This window comes from Anastrepha obliqua, chromosome 2 (genome assembly GCF_027943255.1).
Source record: "Anastrepha obliqua isolate idAnaObli1 chromosome 2, idAnaObli1_1.0, whole genome shotgun sequence".
Lineage (NCBI taxonomy): Eukaryota > Metazoa > Arthropoda > Insecta > Diptera > Tephritidae > Anastrepha > Anastrepha obliqua.
In genome coordinates, this window is record NC_072893.1 from 113,298,373 (window position 1) to 113,325,781 (window position 27,409).

General features: G+C 32.3%; 1 protein-coding gene across 6 annotated transcripts in view; it reads right to left on the minus strand.

The window, feature by feature from the left end:
• LOC129237509 (guanylate kinase) overlaps positions 1–27,409 on the minus strand; it is a 231,153-nt gene that overhangs the window by 42,486 nt on the left and 161,258 nt on the right. For 5 of the 6 annotated variants that reach the window (XM_054872306.1, XM_054872304.1, XM_054872303.1 and 2 more), the window contains exon 4: positions 25,702–26,003. The gene's annotated coding sequence lies outside the window, so the exon portion shown is untranslated. Of the gene's footprint in view, positions 1–1,214; positions 1,352–7,328; positions 7,436–25,701; positions 26,004–27,409 lie in introns of those variants that run through there. The other variant, XM_054872310.1, reaches the window with a different exon arrangement.

Here is a 27,409-nt window from a genome sequence, read left to right on the forward strand (position 1 = left end):
ACAAATTTTTATAGGAATTATTGTTTTCAAGAATATGTAATTATCACAACATTCTTAAATTATTAAATGTCCTGAATTGATAAAAAAAACCTATAATTTAGGAGTAAAGTGTTTGCCAAAACTATCAGTTCTTCTGCAATTTTAGTAAAAGTTTTTATGAGAACAATTTTTGTGGGGGAAAGCAATGCATGTAGTCTATAACAAACAAAAATAATTTTATAGGAAAAATATTTTATAGGAACATTTTTTATGTGAAAAACCTTTTATAAGAATAATATTTTATAGGAAAAGTCTTTTATAGGAAAAAATTCTTTTAGGAAAATTCTTCTTTATAGGAAAAATTTTATATAGGAAAAATTTTTTATAGGAACAATTTTTTATAGGAACAATTTTTTATAGAAAAAATTTCTTCTAGGAAAATTTTCTTCGAAGAAAAAAAAATGTATAGCAATTTTTTATAAGGAACAAAATTTTAAAGCAAAGCGTTTTGTACAGCAAATTGTTTTTTTTTGTTATAAGGGCATGCGATTATAGCAAAACTATTTTTCCAGCATCATTTGCTGTTATTCCATGTTATAAAACCAACTATAAACTTCAGAGAACTGCATTAAAATACTTGAAAGTTTACCAAAATAATAATAATAAATAATAATACTAACAAATAATAATAAATAATAATAATAATAATTTTATGCAATTTTCATTAAAATGAATGGTGAACACTCTTTTATGAATTAAAAATTTGGGTATACCGATGGTCATATACTGACGGATTATTTTTTAAACTGAGAGGTTCGCTGTGCAACAGGATTCTGTAGAATTCCGTCGGATTCTGTTTGGTATCCATTCAGAAATTACAAAAAATGCTGCAAAATTTTTAGGGGTCTCAACTCTTTCGGGCACTTTTACTACAAAAACGTGATGTGCTGAAAAGTTTACGAAATCAAATTCTCTTGAGGTACAAAATTGACTCTAAAATAAATAAGCGCTTCTTTAATCGCACAATAGATATGGATTTTTGTGGGGTTAGAGAGTAATAATAACAAAAAAAAAAAAAACAAAAAAAAAAATAATAATAATAATAAAATTTAAAACAATAATGACAACAATACTAATTTTTTTTCAATATTTTTTCAATCATACAATATTTATCTAATAGTCACTTAGGCTTAAAGCGCACTGCGAAAATTGCCAAAAAAGCGCTCATTACTTACCGTATTCAATTTCTCCATGAGAACACTCATTTGATTTTTGGAACACATTTTATGTACGTCGTTTTTGTTGCTGCTGGTTTTGCGTTTTTGATTGTGATTGATGCCTGTTGGCCATTCACTAAATTACACAACAAATGCTGTTGTATGAGAATTCCAACCACGACACACACACACATACGTACACAATATGAATAAAAACACAGAGGGGGAAAACAGACACAAATGAAATGAGAAATAAAATACGACAAAAAAATTCACGCAATTTAAATCAGTTAACGCGTAAGTTATAAAAATACAACTACAACCACTCACGCGCTTGGTGCGGTAGAGAAATATTTGTAAGCGGCACTTGAAGACTGGTGAGCAGGTCAGTTCAGAGGTCGTGCGAAGCGGGCACGTGTAGTTTGGTTTAGTTAGTGTTATTGCTATTTAGACTTTTTTGTAATTGTTTTTTTTTTTTCATTTTTTTTATATAAATTGTAGGTTTTGTTTTTACAAAAATGTTGTACAACAAGTCACTTTAAATTGCACACTTTGTTGTTAATGCCGACTGAGTTGCCTCGTGATATTTATGTAGAGTTGTTAAGTTGATTGGTTGACTTGTTTATTGAGTTGTTGCAGTTGTATTTTTCAATTGAAATTAAAAATTTTAATTTTTTTTATTTTTTTTTTTAATACTTTTATTGAAGTCACGCACGCAGCTTTATTTATGCAATACTCCGCCTTCTCGGAAACAATTTCATTGTACGAAAATCATGTGTTTTATGATTGTCCACAAAGATTCAAATGAACTGATAAATCTTGTGGGAAAAAAATTGAAAATGGAGAAGTTGAGGAGCAGCAATTAAACAAAACAAAAAAATAAACAAATTGAAAATCTTATATGTGGCGCCACCAATCCAGCAATGCGCGCTACATGCGTGACTTCAGACGGTCGCCGAACTGTCATTGCGCTTACTACTTGCACATACATACACACATATATGCATGTGCATTTGTTTTTTCCCGCTTTTTCTTTCTTCGGCTATGTTTGTATGGTAATTTACACCGGCCAGCGTTTGATAAACGCGATTACAGCGTTGTAAACTCGTCGATACGCACAGCTTGCCACTCAGTTTTTCTTATTTTTTCGCTAATTGTTGTTGTTAGCGTCAATTGCCGATGAGTTGGACAATTCGAAAGTGGAAAAGTACAACACCAGCGTATGAGGAGAGAAAAAAACAATTAAATAACATGCAAGAGAAAAAACTAAAAAAATAAATAAAAAAAAATTAAAAAACAAACAAAATATAAAAAAATAAAAAGCAAAATAAACAAAAAAAAAATTTAAGTAAAAAAAAAAGTTAAGACAGAAAAAAAATTTAAGCCAGAAAAAAGTTTCAAAACCTCCAAAAAAATACAAAAGGCCATTTAAAACACACGCTTCTCCAGATACAGCTAACTGACTAATCGACAAATTTGAAGCACTTCGAACACAATATATTTCCCTTCCGCCTCTTGTTCACGCTCTTCAAACACATGTACATCTGTAGCTACATAAGTAATCACGAGAAAAATGTTTCCTTTTTGGTGCCACATGTAAATGTATGTACGTTTGTATGTTTGTAGTGAGTGGCAGTAGTCTGAAATAACAAATTCAAATTTTGCTGCTCATTTTCTAAACTTTACTGATTTTTTCCTAGCTTTCGATTTGTTTGCTTGTTTGGTTGTTTTCTCATATTGATTTGTTTTGTTTGCATTTTGGTTGGCTGCTGTAATTTCCTACTATGCTTTGGTGGCTCTTTAGGTTTCATGTTGGTTTTTTCTATTTCTTTTTGTTTGTTAATTTCAATTTCGTTTTTATTTGCATGAATGAGAATGAAAGTGATTTTTGGTGTAGCAGCATTTCGGTGGCTTTTTGGTAGTTTCTTTTAGTGGAGATAATTTTTGAGGATTTTTTTCGTAATTTATTAACAGCAATGAAATTTGAATATGAAAAATTTGCGTATAAATAAAAAATTGCTTCGAAAATAGAAATGATATTTTTTGGAAAATCAATCCATCTAAGATAGAAAAAGAGTTAAATTAGCTCAAACTGAATAGTTGACTCTGAAAAAAATGTTCTAAAAACTTTTTTTTAACATGTGGAAACAGATTTTAAGAAGCTAAACGTGTGGAGTTGGAAGTGGTTTTGAATAAGGTGAGGTGGCATGTGGTTGTTAATGAAGCAATGGTTCATCAAGAACTTTGATGCTAAGAAGAAGAATGTTTCAAATAAATTGAGTTTACTTTTTAACCAAGTAATTTATTCAAATTTTTTTTTTAATTCATCACAAAGAATTTTTTTGCCATTGTTAACCTTTTAAATAAATTATATTAAAATTTGTATGCTGGTACTTTACTCGAATTTTTTAACCTAATTCAAACTTAATTTTTTTTTATTTTGTTACTGTAACTTACATTTCAAATAAAAATATAATTAATTTATTTTTTTTATAAAAAAGATTATATTTTTCTCGAAATATTATTCTAAAAAATTCTAAATTAATTGTATTAAGTTTTTTATGATTTAGTTTTTTACGCAAACAATTACACTTTTTTTCGCTGGTATTTTATCCGATTTTTTTTTTTAAGTTAACTTGAACTAAAGTTATTTTATGTTTATTTATTCAACCATTACTAACGTTTTAAATAAACAAATTTGATTTTTCAAATAAAGTATTATTAATGTTTTCTCAAAAATTGTTTCATTAAAAAAGTTTTAATTTTTGAATTTTTTTTTTTGAATTTTTTTTTTGTTTTTTTGTTTTTTTATTCTTACTAAGGTTTTACATCTGGAAAGAAAAAACTTATGGTCACGCTAGTCTATTGACTACATCGTCCCGACGGTAATTTTCAATAGGAATTTTGACACTCTCTTTCCATCTAAGGAAGAATGGAATAAGATACTCTCTCTAAATAACTTCGACACTAGAGTCTATACGGATGGCAGTAAAATGGATTGTGGTGTTGGAGCTGGCATATATGCTCACAGACTTGAAATTGAAAAATCTGTGCGTCTCCCTAATATCAGTAGTGTCTTCCAGGCGAAAGTACTGGCAATTGGGGAAGCTTGTAGGCTACTAATCGCAGATTTCTCTTTAAAGGGCAATATCGCTATTCTTTCGGACAGCCAAGTTGCAGTCCAGGCACTGGAATTGGCTACAACAACCTCTAAAGTGGTGGAGCAAAGTAAGAATAGCCTCACCAACTTGAGTGAAAACCATAAAGTAACCTTAATTTGGGTCGCGGGACACCGGACATAGAAGGTAACGAAAAAGCCGACGAACTGGCAAAAGGGGGATCTGCCATGAATAACGTTCTTGCAGAATCGGTACTCACACCATTAGGTGCAGTCAAGAATGCAATTTCCCTAAAATACCTTCGAATCACAGATTGTAGATGGAGAGACCAGACGAAATGCAAAATCAGCAGGACGTTATGGCCCACCTACAACCTCAAGCAATCGTCGACATTGATAAACATGAAACGACGGGATGTCTGTAGACTAACGGCAGTCATAACAGGCCTCTGGTCTATCGAAGAGCAAGCAGCCAAAATGGGTATCCCTCACAATACATAGGTACTGTCATAGTTGTAAACAACCGCAGAAAAAGGAAACAATCTTCCATTTCGTCTGTGAATGCCCTGCCCTATGGAAGGACAGAATGCTAACCCTGGGCAAACCGCTGTTCGAGAGTCTCGAGCAACTATCTGGCATAGACGTCAACAGCCTAATAAGGTTCCTAAACCGCACAGATTGGATATAGTCCTGCTGCAAATAACTGTTAAACAATTTGGTAACGAGGATGTGGCAACAAAATGGTGCGGAAGCGCTAGTTGGATTCTGGATGAATCACCACTCTAACCAACCAACCAAGGTTTTACATAAATTAAATTAAATTGCTATGGTGGAATTTTCCTCGACATTTGTTTTTGAACAAATGTAGTTTATTAAAAATTGGTTAAACAAATTGAAAATTAGTTCAAAAAACTCTATTTTTTTGTTTATTTTTTCTACACATATTAAAAAATTAGCTCCGTTTTTTATGCAAAATATATTTTTCGAACTTTGTTTCTAAAAAAAAATCAAATCAATGTAAATTAAAATTTACCTAAATTTTTTTTGATTTTTCTGCTTTTATTAACGTTATAAATATGGAATTTAAAAATTAAGAGGAAAAAATTTAGAGTGGATTATTTTTACACGTAGTAGTGCCTTCGAAAATTTTTTCCGATAAATTCTAAGTTAATTTAATTTAGAAGTACCCTAAAAATTCTTTTCTGTTTCTGTTTTACTTTTTTCTGCTTTTATTAAACTTTTAAATAAACTAAATAGAATTTTTGTGCAAAGTAGATTTTCAATAACTTTTTTCAATAAATTCTAAATTAATTTAAGTTAAAATTTTCCCGAAAATTCTTTGGTTTATTCTTCTTTTCTACCAACAGTACAATTTTAGATATATTAAGTATTTTCTTGAAAATGAAAAAATAAGACAGACATCGACATTAGAAAAGCATTTCAAGTTTTTCTTATACCTTCCTTATTTTACAGTTGCTCGTCGCTTCCGAATCTACTGAATAGTATGGTTTTTTATGAGAAGCTTTCTCAAGACAAAAATACACCCGGAGGCTTGTCTTGGCCTAGCTAGGAGCGACCAATATTAGAAAAAACGTTTTCATCTATACGGGATTGAGATCCAAACCCACCGAATCATCTTCTCGCTACCAAAAATGTTTGTAATTTTGTTGTTTTACTTAAAATGTGCCTACATGACAACAACAATATTAATGGCACCAGTTTTTTCTACAGTCATATTCAAGACGTTCTATTACCATTTCGAGCATAAGAAATTCAAAAAGTAGGATTTTTAAAATTTACTTGTAATATCAATTTCCTTATTTTTTCATGAAAATACTTTGCATCAGAATCCTCTACCATTTCAGGGACATTTCTAAGCTATAAAGACCTACAATTATACAAAGAAATCAAAAACGCATTGCAGATATTATAGGAGAAGCTCGGTTTAGAGTTGTCTGAAGTGGAGGCAACAAATTTGGTTTAATTGCTTTTATTTTTGAACTGTCTCGGTAGCTAAGTAGGCTCGGGATAGCTATGATTGGTTGGTCTCGAGTTGTATAAAAATTATGGTCGTGAAACAACATAGGCATGCCATCGAAACAATTCTTGCCAGCAAATAGTTTTCCTCGAAAATTTATTTGACATTTTTGTCTAATCCAGAATAAAACTTTAGGCCCTTATAATTTGTAGATAAATGACACAAATTGGAGCAAAAACTCAGCCTAAAGCTAAAAGAAATGTATGCGCCTCACTAAAATTATTTTATATTTTTTTTTAAATTTAATTTTATAAATGTTTTTTTGCTGACGCTCTAATTAATTTTTAATTTTTAAGTGCCATTTTCGATTTATTTTTATCAATTATAATTTTATTTTATTAAAAATTTGTTTTTTTTTTATTAAAAATATTGTACTTGTATTTCATTACTTTATTTATAAAGTAAATATTTATAATTTTTGTTTTTAATCTCCTTTAGAGTCACCACCAAAAGAAGCAATAAAGTTTGTTGCGACATAAATAAACATTTACTATAAATTTATTATTTTTTTCTATAAATTTATATTATTATTATTACAGCAACGCTATCAATTCCACAACTTCATAAGTTTCCATAATTCTTGGGCACACATTTTTTTTATATTTTCTCAATATAATTTTATCATTTTGAATCAGCGCTTTTTGTCACTGCAATGTACTCGAACTTTGTTATATTTCCAAACTATATTTTAAGAGTAAAAAGTACAAGGAGTTAAGTTTTTAACTTATTTTATTTATTTGGCTCTCACACTACTTTCTACTAAGAATTGTTTAAAGTTCACGCAGAGAAGTTATTAGTTAAGGTTTCTTGTCTTAACTGTTTTTATTTGAATAACAATCTGCAAGCACCAGTTAATTACTTATTGAATTTGATTGAGAGAAAAATAACCAACACCGGCTAGTCTCACAAATTTCTTTTCTCCAAAATCCCTTCAGTTCATTAGCTTTGCACTTAAAGAACTTTTCTTCATACTAACAATTTTTATTTCACAAGTTTTTTGTTTTTCTTGCACTTTGCAAATTCGATTTTTTTCGCAACGAAAAACAGTCGACCGATAGCGTAACATCAAAGCGTGCGTAACACTCAACGTCTGCAAACCGTTTGAAGTTGTAAGTGAAGACTTTAACTTGGGCAAGAGATTGCAAAGACAATAACACCGCTACCAGCAGCGCAAAAGCAAACAGTAAAGCGCAGCAAAAGCAAAACAAGCACGAACAACGAAAGCGAGCCACACTAAACGAAGCTGAAGAAGTCGCACAAGAAAAAAAGCCACTAGTTGAGAGTGTGACGAGTTGTCTGCTGCAATTGTAAAAGCGACCAGGGGCAGGAGGAGAAGGTAGTTGGTGTAAAAAAAGTGACAAAACAAATAACAATTAAGCAAAGACAGGTGCTTTACTGCCTCGATAAAGCAATTTAATATTTATTGTGTTTGCTAGCAGACATGAAAGAGAGATTTGCGAATACCGAGGTGCATACATAGAAAGAGCGTGAGAGCGCACGATGTGAGGTGAGCTCATACTGCTTCCTTAAGTAATAGCAGTACTTTTGCTAGTTAGTAGCTTTAAATTTTCTGCGCTTGCAGTCAATTTGATGGTTGCCGCGGAAAACAAGTTGCTCGCTTAAGTCTTTCGAGTGCGCTATGTTTCTTCGGCGCACTTGGCAGCTGAGTTAAATGAGCGCATATGATATGCGGCTGTGCGACTATGTGACTAAGGTAAGATCTTTCTGCAGATTGTTGATTTTAGCCACCAGTGTGAGTAAATGTGATTTACTTGTAGTAATTTATAAAGTAAAATAATTATTAGCGCTCATTTACCATACTAAAAATTTTGTTTAATGATCAATTTGCAAGTTTTTACATTTTAAGTTGGCACAATTTAGTTGAACATTTTGCTACACAAGCAATTGAATTGTATGTGAATTGTTGAACAATAGTTTAGGTTGGAGCAGATTATGTTAGGTTAGGTTACTTCGGTTTAAGTTAAGAGGTTATGTCTAGTTGTAATAAAGAAAAAGCGAATTTTTGCGTTTTCTAGAAAAATGTCCGAAAGTTGACAAGTTGATTTGGTTAAAATTGCATGAAATACTATATTATTTTATAGATAGCCGTCTAATTAATAACTAAGTACGGACAATTGGACACTGGAACGGACGACTGAAAAGTCCTCTCGTCGAATAAATTTAACTTTCTATAAGGTACCCATCATGCCCCTCCGAACGTATAGTGCAGAAGCGTGCACGATGACAACTTCTAATGAGACGTCCCTTTGAGTGTTTGAGAGAAAAATTCTGCGGAAGGTTTTTGGACCTTTGCACGTTGGCAAGTTTCGTAGGCGAAGGAGCAAAGAGTTGCATGAGCTTTATAACGGCATAGGCATAATGTAGCGAATACAGATCCATCGGCTGGGTTATGCCGTCCGAATAGATACAAGCGCTCCGGCTCGAAAGTATTCGGTGGTGGCAAAGGAAGAGGAAGGCCTCTTCTGTCTTGGAAATATCAAGCTGAGAAGGCCTTTGCTTCACTAGTTGTCCGATGTTTTTATGTCAGTACCTGCCGGGGACGGTGTGACTCCACGGTGCTCAAAAGTACAACGGATCAGATCAATACGTTGATCAGCGCCCCAAAACTGCTAAAAGCATTTACGGTATCAATTGGCAGTGTAGAATGAACAAACTAACCACCTTGGTTAGGTTCGGGTCTTATCTAAGCTTCTGCCGTACTATGGGTCTGGCATCAGGTTGCAATGCAACTCCACTCAACTCAACTGGGTGGTAAACCACAACCACCACCATACTACCCGAGGGACCGTCCTTAAGAACAGGTCGGAGCAAGCGCCGAGGGTTCCTGTTCTCCGTGATACCAGATTAAAAGTTTCCAGTCAGACTTCGTAGCCACGACTACTATCAGTTGAGCTCCATACAGCTGTGGGCTGGTGGCCATACCCCATATCTCACAACAAGCTCACACACACAAGCTCCAGCTAATCAACTGAACGCCTAAACATTCCTTCACCATCTGAATACTTCACTGACCTAAAAATTCGATATTCCGACGGGTGGAGACTACATCACACCGTCTATCAGTCCAAATAGCCCCTACACCTGCAAGATTTCTAATGTCTGAGAACATCGAGCATTCGCACGTTGACCTCTTCTCCGTACGAGACCCAATAAAAAATATCTCTGATCAGAAGACCATTGATTTGCTTGTGACAAATCCGAATTTGTCGTTGCGTGAAGCTGAAATAGTTTGATGGAAAAGTGATGTTAATGCATCCAAAGACACGATTTGAGGAAGTTAATGAGCAAAAGACCTCAAATTCCGGGGCACATTGGAAAATCGTTGGTCTCTATATCAAAAATGGGCTAAGCCAAATTCAAAACGGAATTAGGCAACGTAATATTCACGGATGAATCTTCTTTTTCGGCAAAAAGTTGCATACGTTCGCCCTGGTGGACTGCTAATAATCGACAATTTCAACAAACTGTTAAGCATTCAGTTAAATTTCATGCTTGGAGCTGCTTCGCCGAAAAACAAGATTTGGCCGTTTATTTGTGTTTACCGTCAATTTGAATGATGTTTAGATGTTTTGAGGAATACAATTTACCAAAAAGTATCAGCGCCATCAGCTGCGAAGATATTTGGAAGAATTTGTCAAGTATTGAAAATGTTTAGTCAAATAATTTCTAAGCTTTGGCACTTCCATTAGACAGACAGTATGTATACATACAAAAATATATAAAAAGTACATTGTACATAAAAATATACATACTTGATAGTACAGGTAGGCGCGAAATTAATCGTCCAATATGTTTTTGAATAATTTTTTTTTACTATTATAAATAAAAGAAATTATTTTGAGTGTTTTCTGTGTTTCGACCTTCACGCGTTCAATTGCCTGTTTGTGTGTATACTCCAATTGCAAAAATTATAAATCTTCCAATAGAGTGATTCATTTTGCGCCACCTTGCATTTGCGTCGATTCTGTTATGCTGTTACAAAAACCGTTAAAATGCCACAGCGCGGACGAATGTACTAAAAACATATTCCAAATTATACAAAAACATACAACAAATAAATAAAATCTCAGTTTGCTGGCCGTGATGCCTAAAATTTCCATAAGCCGACCGAAAGGTCAACTAATAATATCAGTTGCAGCAATTTATTAACACAAATAACAGTTCAATTAAGCTCTAAAAATGGTGCATAGGTAATTCAGTGATTAATTTTTTGTTTATTTTTCAGTTTCGATTTTGTGCTTGTGAGTAAAATAATATGGCCCAACAATAATCAATAATACCAAAAAGTACATATTTTACTTAATTTAAGGTCACTTGATTTTGGAAATATATTGCATTAGAGCTAATTTTCGACAGCAAATGCCACAATATTGGTGTGCGCTCGTAGTTAAGTAGTCGAAAAAGTAAATAATAAATACAGCTCGAAAGAAATCATAACAAAATATTGCGCACGCTGCGTTTTAGGCAGCTGCCAATGACTCTAAATGAAAACTGAGAATTAAAAAATAAATAAAGTAAAAACAGAATTAAAAAATAATAATAAAACATAACTGTATTAACGGTACGCTATAAATTGATTAAAATCTGGACAAAAGCTACTGTTACATATTTTTTGCAAACTCACTGCCGTGTCAGTCACTTTGGCCGTGTTTTTTCTTGTGCTTCTGTGCAGCAAATTAGCCCCCGTATAACTTTGCTGTTTTAATTTTATTATTATTATTATTATTTTTGAATTTTTATTACTTTCTTGCCAACTACGGCACATATGGTTAATGATTATTTTTGCTGCTGCTACGTTATTGCTAGTCATTTGTACTTGTTGTCAAACTGATTTTTCATATGACTTTGCAAAAAATTAGAATTGTTTGTTTTTCGTGTATTTTTTCTACTGAATTTACTTTTTTTGCTGGTTGTAAAGTTACTCTTTTTTTTCTTACGGTTACTTATTACCTTCTTACATAACTGTGCAAAAATCGAGTGTTTACGCTTACTTTCTTAAATTAAAGCCGCCGAATTTACAAAAGTTTTTACACTTGAAAGAGCTGCTGTAAAACTACAGACTTAAGCGCCAAACTTAGCGGCTAAGGCGCACCTAGAAATACCGCAAAAAAGTTGACAGCGCGCACCTTATAAAGTATTTATTTTGTGAATTGACTTAGAAAAACAAAAGAAAATCTCAGCGCTCACTTGCTTGGATCTATGAATGTTTGTGTGTGTTTTAGTATATTTGTCTAAATATCAAATATTTGCCACAGATTTGCTTTTAATGTTCTTGTAGTCGCTGCCGACTAAAAAAAGATATATTCTAAAATGTTGGATGCAGTGCTGTTGAAGATGCCATGTCTTAAACAGACACAACGCTGCGAAAAGCAGCAATAAAATGAAAATAAAAATAAAAAAATTAAATCAAATAAGTAAATAAAAAAAATATATATAAGTAAATAAATCGTCTCCAAGCGTACAATACTTGCTATAGTGTGTATGCATTTTTTTTTTTTGTTTTATAATTGGCGCGTACACCCTTTTTGGGTGTTTGGCCGAGCTCCTCCTCCTATTTGTGGTGTGCGACTTGATGTTGTTTCACAAATGGAGGCACCTACAGTTTCAAGCCGACTCCGAACGGCAGATATTTTATGAGGAGCTTTTTCATGGCAGAAATACACTCGGAGGTTTGCCATTGCCTGCCGAGGGGCGACCGCTATTAGAAAAATGTTTTTCTTAATTTTGGTGTTTCACCGAGATTGGAATCAACGTTCTCTCTGTGAATTCCGAATGGTAATCACGCACCAACCCATTCGGCTACGGCAGCTGCTCTATGTGTGCATGCAAACATAAATTTTGTGTACTGTTTGTTTTAGGATGGGACTTGGGATTATATAAGTAGACTCATATGTAGGTCACTCATGTAATGCGATTTGAAGGGATTCGAAGTGATGTGATGCAGATTGATATATGACGTTATTTTGAAAAATAAGGTAATGCAATATGTGATGTGAGATGGTATATAACATGATGTGATTACATGATGTGATGCGATGACCTATATTGCCCTATGATGTGATGTGATATATAACTTTATTTTAAATAATGTGATGCAAAATGTGATGTGAGTTGATATGTTATATGTTATATTGATAATTGATGTGATGTGATAAAGTTTTGTTATGAGGTGATGTGATACATTGTCCTGTGATGTGATGTTATATATGATTTTTTTTGTATCCATTGGCTGAAGTAAATTAATAATGTGATGTGATTGCCATTTGATATGATATGTTATTTCACACCATGCAATATGACGGGATATATTGCCACATGATGTGATGTGATAAATTTGGGTATGTGGTGATGTGATATTTTCCCCTAAATGAGATGTGATATGTTATAAATGATGTGACAAGCAGCTATATGAAATCATGAGATGTGGTAGACCCGAAAAGAGATAAATGTATTTAAGGGGTTAGGTGGGTTTGAAAATGTCAAAAAATCGAATTTTTTTTGTCTCATTAAATAGTACAGTATGTTTAAAAAACTCTACTAAAATTTTAAGTCGATCCGAGTAAAATTCTAAGAGATAGACCCTTCAGAAGTTCCGCCCATTAGGCCACGTCAGTTGAGCGCTTCGCAGGTATACGTGTTTATCTCAAAACACCATTTTTTAAGTCGGTAGACACGATATCTCGAAAAGTTATGAAGCGATTTAGTTCAAATTTTGTACAAATCTTTGAAATAACATTATCTAGTTATTTTTTTTTAATTACAACTATTACCATTCGGAATTCACTGAGAAGTCGTTGGTTCGAATCTCGGTGAAAGCAAAATTAATAAAAACATTTTTCTAATAGCGGTCGCCCCTCGGCAGGCTATGGCAAACCTCCGAGTGTATTTCTGCCATGAAAAAGCTCCTCATAAAAATATCTGCCGTTCGGAGTCGGCTTGAAACTGTAGGTCCCTCCATTTGTGGAACAACACCAAGACGCACACCACAAATAGGAGGAGGAGCTCGGCCAAACACCTAACAGAAGTGTACGCGCCAATTATTTATTTTTTTTTTTTATGCATGAATATTGCGAGGTACTTATGAAAGATGCGTTAAAACGTCGAAAAAAACGGTGTCTCACAACTCCCCACATTTGTTGTCTTACAACTCCCCAAATCGTTTTTTTTATAAATGGCCGCGTAGTCATAAACACATCGAACGTTCATGCCCAAGTGAATGTGTAAATTCAAAGCTAATAGGACAATTAATAATTTGTATATATTAACATTTGCAATTTGCTTCAACAACTGATCGAATGTATCGCAAAACAAATGATGAAAAAAATTTACCGAGAAATTCCAAAACACAGTAACTGGAGAGACGCGTCGAATGCGTGTAAATATGACCAATGCTAGCTGAAAAGTGAGATCGCATCGAGAACACTTGTTGACACTTAAAATCGAATGTAACCAAATGAATAATGCCGAAAGTTAACAATGTCTCACAACTCCCTGTGTCTCACAACTCCCCATTTTCCCCTATATATAAATTTTTGAACTCCGTAACAGCTCGTTATCGGAAAAGGAAACCTTTCAAGTGAGGAAGTAAATGTATTACTTTCAACAAATCAGTTTCACCTGTTCATCCCTTACCCCTTTACATATTACTTTTCTCCACAAATTTGTGCATAGGTACATATGTAAATAACTCATTAAATGGTATATTAAAAACTAATAACATGCATATAAATATAATAAAAGAAATAAAAGCATATCACCTCATAAAACCACGTAAAAACACGAACATAAAAAAGGTATTAAAATGTGAAAACGATTGCGCTTAAAAGCCGCACTTGTGCAGCTGTCCAGGGCTTGCTCATGCCACCTTCATTACATTTACTTATAAAATATATTTACGAATATGTATATACAAAAATAATAATATCTTAAGGGTATACATACGTATGTACATACACATATGAACTATAAATGACATTCTGAAGCGCTTCGGATGAGCAATTTGGATTATTTTTATATGCCATTTGCTATTAGTGCGGCTCTTCTGATGGCTTTTCTGAAAGGGCATAACTTCTATAGCGATTAGTTTCATGACTTTTATTCCTGTCTCAGAGCTTTATGAGACTTTGAGCAGAATAGCTGCATTTATTGAACATAGATTTTTATTTGAAAGCAATTAAGTGCAGTTGACAAGAAGATAATGGAGAAATGTTAGTAGACCTTTAAGGAAAGTTGTTAAAGTGATTTTTAACGCGAGGTTTTCAGTTTTATCACTTAAAGAAAAAATACTAAATAAATGAGACACTTACAATAAATGGTGCATAGATAAATAAAAAATAAATAATTGGCGCGTACACTTCTGTTAGGTGTTTGGCCGAACTCCTCCTCCTATTTGTGGTGTGCGTCTTGATGTTGTTCCACAAATGGAGGGACCTACAGTTTCAAGCCGACTCCGAACGGCAGATATTTTTATGAGGAGCTTTTTCATGGCAGAAACACACTCGGAGGTGTGCCATTGCCTGCCGAGGGGCGACCGCTATTAGAAAAATGTTTTTATTAATTTTGCTTTCACCGAGATTCGAACCAACGTTCTCTCAGTGAGTTCCGAATGGTAATCACGCACCAACCCATTCGGCTACCGCGGCCGCGGTGCATAGATTAGTTCTACTTTAAAATGAGTAGAAAATAAAATAAATAGTACTACAACAAAGAAAAAGGATCGAAAGGGAAATCTAAATCGACAAAAAAACTAAGTTGATAATGCAAATATAAATCGATAAAAATTAATAATAGATAAAACTAGTTGTGTATGGTAAGTTTTAATGCGTAATTATAGAAGTTTATACATTTATAAGAAAATGAGGTTAAATACGCCATTGGATAACAAAAATAAAACGATTATAGAACTAATAAATCGATAATAAAATTAATAAAATGATAAAAGCTATTAAATCGATAGCAAAGAAAATAAAACTATAACAACTATTAAATCGATAATACAATTAATAAAACGATAACAACCAATAACTCGAAAACTAGAATAGTAAAACGATAACACCAATAATAAAACCTTAATTAAAAATAATTGGATTAGCATAATAAACCGATAAAATTAGAAATCGATTAAAAATAAATCTAAATGCACCAACATTTAATACTGTACTGAAAAAAAAATCGATAGCAAAAATAATACAGCGATAACCCAACTAATAACAATAAAAGTAATAAAACTATAAAACAGCTAATAACAATAAAAACAACGAAACGATAACACATCTAATACATCGATAATATAAATAAGTAAATAAGCATAATAAACTGATAAAATTAGTAATCGATTAAAAACCAACGATTTAAGAAAAACATAACTTTTAATATGGTATGGTAATTTATTATTGTGTCGTGAAAATAAACCGATAAAAAATAACAGTAAATCGACAACACAAGTAATAGATTAAAAATAACTTTGAATATGGAATAATATACGTTTGAAAGAAAAAAGGCTACCCGAAAAATTATTGGTACGTGAAAGCAAACCGATAAGAAATATAATAAATCGATAAAATTAGTAATCGATTAAAAATAACTTTTAATATTGAATACTATATGTTTTAAAGAAAAAATATCTACCCGAAAAATTATTGACTCTTTACTGAAAGTAAATCGATAACAGAAATAATAAAACGATTCAAATTGATAATCGATTAAAAATCGTTTTATATTCCAGGTCTTAGTACATAAAGTATTATATTCTTTAAAAAAATTTCCCCCAAAAAATTATTAGTTCGTTAATCGTATTTCACCATTGCCAACATGAGACCAAGTGCGTAAATATCAAAAGTATTTCTTTTACTTTCCGGCGAAATGTTTTTGGGTTATTTGCTGAGCATTTTTTGAAAGCCTAATAATTGGTTTGTTTATTTTCTTTGCTAGCAGTGGATCAAAGTTACTTCTGTAAATTCCAGATCTTTATATAAATATGTATTTTTGTTGATAAGATCACGAGCACGAGTAATTTTGCCGCTAACGCTTTCAAGAGGCTTCGCTATTAAAACTCAGCATTACTTAGACCAAAACTTCGCTTTGCAAGTAAATTAGCCGGTTGCACAAATAAAAATATTAAATGCAATACAGCAAAGGCAGAGAGGTGTGTCGGCGCCTAATAACATCTGCTGAGTGCTGTGGCGCAGATTTGTGGGTAAGGTAAAAATATTAAATATTTTTAAAATTACCCAAAAGCGCAGCAGCAACATTTTATTTCCAATTTACTCACGAAATTCTCCGAAATTCAAATTACCCATTTAATCAGATCAACTGCTTTTACTTATCTATTTTTTTTTGGTTCCCTGTTATAAATGTAAAAATTTTAAGTTTTCCTACACTGAGCGCCAATGGGCGTGGCATTGCTGGCGCACTATTTCTACCAGCAGCTGCGAATTTTACCAACAGCGTATTAAGGACGATAATCAACGCCCAGCTAATGCTTTAGACGCCAGCAACTAATTGCAGACAGCAACAAACAAAACAAGAACAACAAAAATAACATTATAGTAAGCTAACAAGCAAGTTAGTAGCATTTCATTGCTGTGCTGATCTATATCGGCAGCTTGTTACGATTTTACACTTTTTGTTTGTTGTAGTTATTGTTGCTAGTTGAAGTTGCCAACACTTTCGTTTTGGCCGCTGCGCCCAACATGCTTTTCTTTGATATTTTACTTCATATACACGTATTTTTCGCCGTATTTTTATTGTAATTTTTCACTCAATTAGTTTTTTTTTTTTGTTTTTAGGGCAAATTGAAATGTGTGGCAAGCTTTGGAATTCTTATGTTGCTGCAGCTGAAAATCGATTTTCGTGCGACCTAAAAAGACAAGCTTACTTCGCCACAACAAAGTAATATTTAAAAACAAAAACAAGGAAAATAGTACATGAAAACTGAAATTTAAATTCAAATAGACAAGTGCTGAAATTCGTAGGATGATAACCATGGAAGCAGAAATGATGACAATAGCAGCAGCAACAGCAACTATGCTTGATTGTACGTGTGGTATAGGAAGCAAACAAAAACAAATCAATACAGTAACAATTGCAATCGGCGGCAGCATCGAAGCCATGAATATTGGGTGCTCTAAAAAGCGAAGTACAAAACTGTGACCTTTCGGGCTTAGACTGCAATAAATCGTTTAATATAAAAGCACATAATAACTCATAACCCTATAAGTCTTTAAAAGGTAACGTTTGGCAGTGATGTAAATAGGTAGAAAATTGTAGATTTCATGAAATGTTAAATGAAATTTTAAACAAATATGAAATTTAAATTTTTAACATTTTTTAAATTATTTTTTTTTTTAATATAAATGAATTTTTTGCTTGTTTTTAATTTTCGACTTAAATTTTATATGTATCGGGTGTTTTTTTGCTGCATGAGAACTATCGATATCGATAACTTTGGTTTGACAACTGAGAATGGAAAACTGTGTTGACATTTCCGTTCAGTAATATTTGGCAAGTCATTATGAATCGTTTAACGCCAAACGAAAAAAAAATTAATAAATCCGTTCGCGAAGTTCACAGACCAACGTATTGAAGAAAATGCCGAAATGTCGATTCGTCGCCATTCTCAACTTGTTGGTGTTTGTCCTTAGACTACATGGAAAATGTTTTGTAAGGATTTCGGCTTAAAAACAAAATATAATTGGCACTTATACTTCGAGCTCCTTCTCGTGCGTCTTTGGGCTTAGACTGGAATAAATCGTTTCATGTACAAGAAAGACATTATCTGGCAACCCTATCAGGCATTGAAAAGGTAACATTTTGTGAATTGATATAAAAAAAGGAAAATTGCAGTTTCCGTGAAGTATTAAATGCATTTGAAATAAACATAAAATTTAAATTTTGTTTTGTTTCTAATTTCCGATATAAGTTTTCATATGTACTGGTTGTTTTCAACTTCATGGGAACTACGATTTCGGTAACTATCGTTTGACAGCTGATAAAGACAAACTGTATTGAGATTTCTGTTAAGTAACGTTTGGCAAGCCATCATGAATGGTTTAGCGCCAAAAAAACGCTTCTAAATAGTGGAAATTTTCTTCAAAAAAAAAAAAAAAAAATTGAATAAATTTGTTCGCGAAGTTCATAGAGCGAAGTAATGAAGAAGATGCCGAAATATCGATTCGTTGCCATTCTCAACTTGTTACTATTTGTCCTTCGACTACATGGACAAATTTTTGTAAGGACTTATAAACAAAAAATAATTGGCGCTTATAGATACATCGAGCTCCTCCTCGTGCGTCTTGATGTGGCACCTTATACAAAATATCTGCCATTCGGAGTCGGCTTAAAACTGTAGGCCCCTTTTAACTACAGCTCGTGCAAGAACTGAAGCCAAATGACCATCGTTTTAGTGTCATTTTTTTTGTTAATTGGGCTCATTTAGATTAATTATTCAGATTTATAAGAAAAGGTAGTCATAAATTGGGTTGGGTTGGGTTGCATTGGGTGAAAGAAAGTCTTTTTCCCTATTTATGCAAAATAATAATTTTGCTTAAACTATTTCTCTTGTCTAAATTTTTTTTTTAATTTTAATTAATTTTATTTAATTTTAATTAAAAAAAAAAAATAAAATAAAAAAATTTCAAAAAAAAAAAATAATAAAAAATTTCAAAACAAAAAATTACAAAACAAATGTTAATAAATTTTACTAAAAACTATTATTGCACCTTTTTGTCGACCCGATATGTCTCACTGTGAAGCATTTACTTGTTGCTGCCGAAATAAGTGCTGCTGCTGTGGTTGTTTTCATTACGCGTTGAAAGCCAATTTCAGCACTTTTTATTAGACAGCTTACGAGCGTCCCTTAGTTTTTGTTTTTATGAAAGCAATTGCAAGTGAATGAACCAAAAAATTAAAAAACAAAACAAAAAATTGAAAAAAAGAAAATTTAAATATAAAAAAAAAGCATTATTATTGCCTGTACTTCATTGTTATTCGCCGCTAGCAGCGATAATATTTTGGTTTCAGTTGCAGCAATTTTTTTTTTTTTTTTTTCAGTTTTATTTTACAATTTTTGTGGTAACTATTTACTTTACGTCTAACATTTCACAAGCCCTGGACGTTCACAACATTTTTGCTCAAATCAAAGTGAGTATCACGTTTTCTAATGCAACATCTTTAGCACAACAACAAAAACAATAATAGTGAACAATAAAGTTGCGGCATAAGAAAAGTGCAAGAAAATAGTTGAAGTAAACTAATTGCTAACAAGCCCAGCAGCAAAACCAACAACAACACCGAAAACATAGTCGCTGAAAGCACAAACATTTTTATGACTTAACAAAGAAAACGAATAAATTAAGAAAAGAGAAAAAAGAAAGAATTTTTTATTATTGTAAAGTGAAAAAATTCTAAACACCCTGCAGGCAAAAGGAAAATAACAGTAACACCGGACAACAAGGAAAAAATTGTAGGAATGGTTCTTTTGCTGATTTTGTAAATGGACGATCCTCTTAATTGAAAAATAATAATAATTTCTTTCATCGAAAGCAGGAAGGGATTTCCAGCCCTGCATGCCAACAAGCACAACAAAATTTTCTTCCGACTTTTGAGAAATTTATAATTCTCAGTTTGATATTTGATTTATCGTGAAGCAAAAAGGATGCGTGAATGAATCATGCTGTAAAATTCTCCAGCCAAAAAGTCTAGCCGAAAACTGCCATATAAGAGCTTTTAGCTATATTTTGTGAGCTTTTTTTAACAAATTGTAAATAATGCTAAATTTTAAATTTTCACTTTTCGCTTTCTATTCTTTTTTCACAATTCATCTTATTGCTTCCTTTAACTTCTTCACTCAGTTTTCATTTATTAAAATTCCTTAGGGTAATCAATTGACAGTCGTTCTGCTTAGTAATTTTCACGAGCATCTTAAAAGTGCCGCTTTCATGATTTATACTCACACATATACCTATACATATGTTTACAAGGAAGGGTTAAGTATTTAACTGGCGGGAATTTACGCTCATAAAATATTTATTTATTTTAGCAGCTCAGGCGTGTCGGTTTGGATTCTCCTAAAAAAAGCCATTCAATAAAAATGGCATCAATTAAAGTAGTTGGCTTAAAGTAGAATTGCAGCCAAAGTGAATTGAGAGTAATCTGTTTTGTTATAAAAATAAAAACAAAATGAAATGAAATGAAATGAAAAACAAAACAAATAAAACAATGGAAAAAAATTAATAAAAGAGATAAATAAAGATAAAAAAAATAATAATAAACGAGCTCAAATAAAATAACCCAAAAATATAACGAAACAAAATGTAATAAAATAAAAAGAAAATAAAATTAAGCGAAACGAGTGAAATGAAAAAATTTTGTAAAACCTAAAAATATATCAAAAATATTAAAAAACTGGAAACAAAAACAATAAATGGTAATGAAATACAAAAATTAAATGAAAATAATACAAAAACAAAAATAGATCAAATAAAAATATTGACAAAAAATAAATAAAGTGACAAAAAATAAAGGAAAATAAATCAAAAATATAAAAAAACTAAGCAAATTAAGTGACAAAAAAATAAAAATAAAATAAAATGAAAAAATATAAAGCAAAGTAACATAAAAATATAAACTTAAGTAAAACGAAGTGCAAAGTAAAAATAAAAAGATTATAAAAATCAAGCAAATAAAATAAAAAACTATTTAAAAAAAATAAATAAATGAAATACAGGAAAGAAAATAAAGAATTTCAAAACAAAAAGGTATAAATAAAAAAATTAGTGAATTCAAAAAAATTAATTAAATAGCATATAGAAAATAAAACTCATTAAAGTATATCAAAAAAATTAAATTAAATATAAAAAAAAACCACAATGAAATAAATTAGGTTAAAAATATAAAAACAAAAAGAAAAGAAATTAGTATAAATTTAAAGAAAATTAAATGAAAAAAATAAAATTTACTACAATAAAATAAAATTAAATTAAATTATATATAAGAATAAAACTAAAACAAAAAATGGAACATAATGCAATCAAATAAGATGAAAGAAGAATAAAAAAATAGAATAAAATACAGTAAGAAAAAAAGAAATAAAAAATGTAAAAAAAATTAAACAAAATAAAATGAATACTTAAGTTAAATTATAAGAAAAGATTAATTAAAAAACAGAAAAAAATAAATAAATACACAAAAATAAAATAACATAAAGAAAATAAAGTATTATATATTAAAAAAAAGATACAGAAAACTTCTTCTTCTTCTTCTTAGCCTCACAGTCCGTGGTGGACCATAGCTTCATCAACAATTTTTCTCCACTTTATTCTATTCATGGCTGCATCTCTCCAGTTGTGTACGTTCATTTGCTTAAGATCTGATTCGACGTCATCTAACCATCGCTTTCGTGGGCGTCCTCTTTTTCTTCCTCCAATTGGTGTTAAAATAAAAGCTTTCCTAGCATTTCGCTCTTTCGGCATGCGCAGTACGTGCCCAATCCATCTAATTCGTTGGGCTTTGATAAAACGTATTATATTTTGTCCTTGAACGATTTCTTCGATTTCATTATTGTAGCGAATGCGGTAGCTGCCATCTATTGTTGCAACCGGACCATATATTTTCCTTATGATACGTCTTTCGAAGCACATCAGCTGATGAATGTCATTTGTTTTCAGCGTCCATATTTCTGCACCATATGTAAGGACGGGTCGCATCAGTACTTTGTACATTCTTATTTTCTGTGCTCTGGACAAATCTTTTGATTTAAATAGTTTTATGTTAACGTAGTAGGCGTTATTTGCAGCTTGGATTCTGTCGTTAATAGCTATCGCCGAATCTTTATCTGCTGATAGTTTAAAACCCAAGTATTTAAATTCAGTGATATTTTCGAAAGCAAAGTTGTTAATACTTAGGTCATCGCGTGTCGTGTTGTTGACTGACCGAATCATGTATTTGGTTTTCTCGGTATTTACGTGTAGTCCCAGAGCTTTTGCATCTTTATCAATACATTTAAAGACGCGTATAAGAGTGTTTCTATCTTTAGCCATAATAAGAATATCATCTGCGTAGGCACATATCTGAAAATCATTATTAAATAATGTTCCATTCGTGTTTATTTCTTTAACAGTCGTGTGTAGCATTAAATTGAATACTAAACATGACAATGCGTCTCCTTGGTGTCTCAAAGGGAAAGAATGTGCAGGTGTCTCAAAGGGAAAGAATGTGCAACGAGATGGCAGATCGAAAGAAATGAAGCCTTTCACCTCTTTTTTCCAATCCCCTTACATCGCCTTCACGTGGTGACACTGTTAACCTAGTGCAGAGATCAAGTAGCTATCTCTTTACAAGAAAGAACAAACCTTGGTGGATGCTCTAGGAACGGAAGACGTAAGGTGAGCACCCCCGAAAGGGGACTGGCCTTTAGGCTGACAACCTAATGTCAGTATAAAAAGAAACTTGTCTCGACACATCAACAACAGCCTCGGATAAGAAATGGACATCAATACCGACCCCTGCAACGTTTAAAGGACTATGATTTGACACTTGGAACATGGAATGTATTGACTATGCTGCAACCTGGAAAAATGGCGGAAATTGCAGACGAACTAATGAAATATCGGACAAATATTTGTGCACTACAAGAAATAAGGTGGAAAGGTGATGGTGAAGTGAGAAAGAAAGCTTACTCGATTTTTTTTTTTTAGTGATACAGAAAACTACGAAACTAAAAAAAAAATTAGTTAAAAAAGTTTTCTTTTAAATAAAAAAAATAAAATAATTTAAAGTAAAGAAATAAAAAATGCGATAAAATAAAATACAACATAATTGAATAAAATTAGATGAAAATAAATCAGATAAAAAATATTAAAAAAATTTAAAATAAAATAACATAAGAAAAATATATGCAATAAATTGAATAGGAATTATAAAAAAATCAAATTAAATTAAGTGAAACCAAAAAACAAAAAAGAAAGACTATACCTCACAGGATCATGTCAGTCTTCAATTACTTTCAATGCAAAATGAAAGATGAGGAGATATATCATTTTATCTGGTAAAATGAAAATCATTTCTAATTTTGTCCCATGGCATATTTGAGATGTTGTTTCTTCGATGATCGCTCGGTTCAAACGGATAAAACGACTTCTGAGTGGTGTTTTTCCAGGACCAAGTTATTCCAACTAGAAATTTCTGAAGGTCGATACATGGGCAGGTAATAGAAGATAGGTGTCGAAGGTGCGGCATTTATGGTGAAACAATTGACCATGTAATTGCTGGATGTAGCGTACTTGCCCTCCGTGAATATGTTATGAGACATACCAATATAGCAAAAATCCTCCATCAACAACTTGCGACAAAACACGATCTCTTACAAGAAGGAGTCTTGTATTTTAAATATGAACCAAAGGTAATATGGGAAAATGCAAATTTTAAACTGTTCTGGGACAGATTTATATCCATAGATCAAACAGCAGCTGGCAACAAACCTGTTCGACAAGACAAATAAAACAATCAACGTAATTGATATAGCGGTGCCTCTTAATCGGAACATCCAAAGCACATACTCCACCAAAATATCGAAGTATGCAGCTTTGGCCATAGAACTTAAACGGATGCACAAAGCGAGGGAAGTGAATATAATTCCAATAATTATATCGTCCACTGGATTAGTGCCTAAACATTTAATAAAAAACTTGAAGAAGTATGACTGCCAACACCTTTTAGAAGACATGCAGAAGTCAACCATACTGGACACACGTGCAATAGTTCGTAGATTTTTAAATATTTAAGCAATAGTAATCGCATGGGCGTAGAACTTGGACTACGCTCCACCAGAGCACAATCCCTTGAAAATTTTATACAGGATGTGTAATCTCCGGCAATTGCCGAGATGGATTAAGCTCATATAAAATAAATTATATTAATATAATATATAATATTATAAAACAAAATAAAATAAATAAACAAAAATAATAAAATTATGGAAAATTAATAAAAAGTATAAAAAAATCAATCAAATTAATTGAAAATAACTGAAATAGAATTAGAGTGAAACAAATTTTTTTTAAGTAAAAAACAAAGTCAAAAATAAATAAAGTTCATGAAAGAAATAAAGTTAAAAAAAAGATTTAAATTAAATAAAGAAGCTAAAGTAAATTAAAGGGGGAAAGAGGTTTGAATAATAGTGAAACAAAATAAAATAAAGTCAAAAACAAAAAAAAGATTGGTTAAGAAAATATATATATAATACATAAAATAAAATGCATGATAAAAAATTTCAAAAATTATATAAAATAGAATAAAGAAAATAAAGAAAAATACAATAAATCAAAGGAAAATAAAAAAGCTAAAATAAAAAGTATCAGTAGAAAACTACTGACGGAGACCCAAGCTTTCAGTTGACTAATCTTTCAGAAGTGGGAATTAAGAAATACATATACACAATGCATAGTTTTCGGGATCAAAGTTTTGAAGTACTCCCCCGCCTTCAGTATTACAGTAGTAGTAGCCACTACGCGTTCTTTTTTGGAAGGCAATCTATACCAACTACCGAGCAGATGCAGTTATGGTTAAGATATATTATCGACCTGGACCCTTTTTCATGAGATTTCTGATATATTTGTATGGATATTTGATGGAAAGATTCTGTAGGTCACCTTTAATTACACACGAACCTACTTAGCACGCATCTCTGTAATCGAAACAGTTTCAAATTGCTGAATGAACTAGTTTGAAAAAAATCGAAAAATTAATTTATAGTAAAATAATTGGCTTGAAAAAACACAAATTATTACAGATTAACAAATTTACTTTAACCAGACGACCTTTTAGAAAAAATATCTTGTCATAATTCCTAAGAATTAATTACTTTATTGTTCTTTTTTACTTTAGTATAATTATAAGATACCCGCATATGTTTGACACTAAAGAGTTTGGCCAACAATGAATAACATTTTGATTGTGGTTTTCATATTAAATACTACTAAGCCAACTAAATGCAAAAAAATTAAGAATATAAGAATGAATTTACTTGTTGTTATTAGTATTTAATGGTCATGGTTATTGAGGATTAGCTGGTAGCTTATTCTAAGAGACTTTTGCTTTATATTTATTCACACAAGCATACGTACTCACATATATGCAGAATTATGTATTATTTACATACGTGTATCTCATATGGAGTAAACATTCTTATACAATTATTTAAATGCCATTTATGCCCCATGACCATCTAAGCCGTTTAATCTCATTATTCACAATTAATCAGTATTTTCATTAATAAACGTCTGTTTTTTCAAAATTATTAATTGCAATCAATACAAAAGATTAGCACCCACCTGCTTATTTGTTTCTCAGTTGAATTCCGAATGTTCCGCTACTTTGTTCAGTGCTGTTGTTGTCGAACCAAAATCGTTGAACGGCTCACACTTCTACTTGGCTGGTTTTATTGAAATGGTTTTTGTTAAATTTTTTTTGTTTTGCCGTTTTTATGACTTCAAAAAGTTTTATAATTTCCTCCTACTTAAACGAAATTCTTTTTCATTTATCTTCGCTCATTCAAATTTTGAAGTATTTATGTTGTTTTTTTGTCAATAAAATTCACTTCGAATAGTTTTTTTGGCGTTGAGTTTCGTAAATGCTGAAAACAAGAAAAAAAAATATTAAAATAATTTATTTGAAACATTTGATTTTATTAAAAACAATTATATATTTCCTTTAATAAATTACATTTTATTTAAAAAATAAAGCTACGTTCCTGTATCGTGGAGAGAAGCGAGGGTTGTGTTTATTCCAAAAGCGGGAAAAAGCAACCCTCTATACTCAAAAGAATACAGGCCCATTAGTTTGACTTCATTTCTCCTGAAAACGTTAGAGAAGATTCTAGATACATATGTACATTAGAGACACAATTGCGCCGGACGAATTATCCAAAGCGCAGCATGCTTACACTAAAGGCAGATCCACTGAAACTGCACTTCACTCACTTGTACTAAACATAGAAAAGGCGTTAGAATATAAGGAGTATGCTCTAGGAGTATTTCTAGATATATCAGGGGCCTTTAACAACGTGACAAAAGATGCTATTTTAAATAGCATAGAGTCACTTAACGTGCAACCCGCGGTTTATCTATGGATAAGGCAGCTACTAGCTAGCAGAAAGATAAGAGCGGAGTGGAACGATGCGACCGTCACCAAATATGCATGCAGAGGTACTCCGCAAGGTGGGGTACTATCGCCGCTATTATGGCTACTAGTAGCAAATGAAATTCTTAAGAAACTTGACAGAGGGGCACCTAAACTAGTGGCATATGCCGATGACATAGCTATAGTAGTTACAGGAAAGTACCTGGACACCATAAGTAATGTGATGAACAACACTCTCAAAACGATACACCAATGGGCATCTCACGCAGGGCTAGGGATAAACGCGGGAAAAACGGACATGGTACTTTTTACCAGGAAGTACAAAGTTCCGGCGTGGAACCACCCGAAGCTAGGCAACAACGAATTACTTCTCAAAGATTATGCACCTCGGAGTAATATTGGACAGCAAATTGCTGTGGAAGCACAACGTTGAGGAGAGGGTGAAAAAGGCCAGTAATGCGTTGCACGCATGTAAAAGAATGCTGGGCGTTACTTGGGGTCTATCACCCTCCCTGATGCATTGGTGCTACACAGCAGTAGTCAGACCGATATTGCTGTACGGAACCTTAGTATGGTGGACTGCGACAAAAAAACTGACATACTTAATGCCGCTGGAAAGGATTCAACGACTCGCTGCTCTGTGCATAACAGGAGCGATGAAGACCACTCCAACGGCGGCGCTGGAAATGATACTCAGCATGCCACCTATTGACCTCATGGCGGAAAACCTGGCAGCGAAATCCGCGAGAAGGCTAATGGCTGCGGGGGTATTCATCTGCAGAACCTTCGGTCACAGCTCAATAGGAAAGTGGAGCTCAGGTGGCACAGACTACATGACTCCGTACTTTAATTGGGAGAGAAGGTTCCGTACTACAATTGAAGAGGAGGGATGGCATAAAG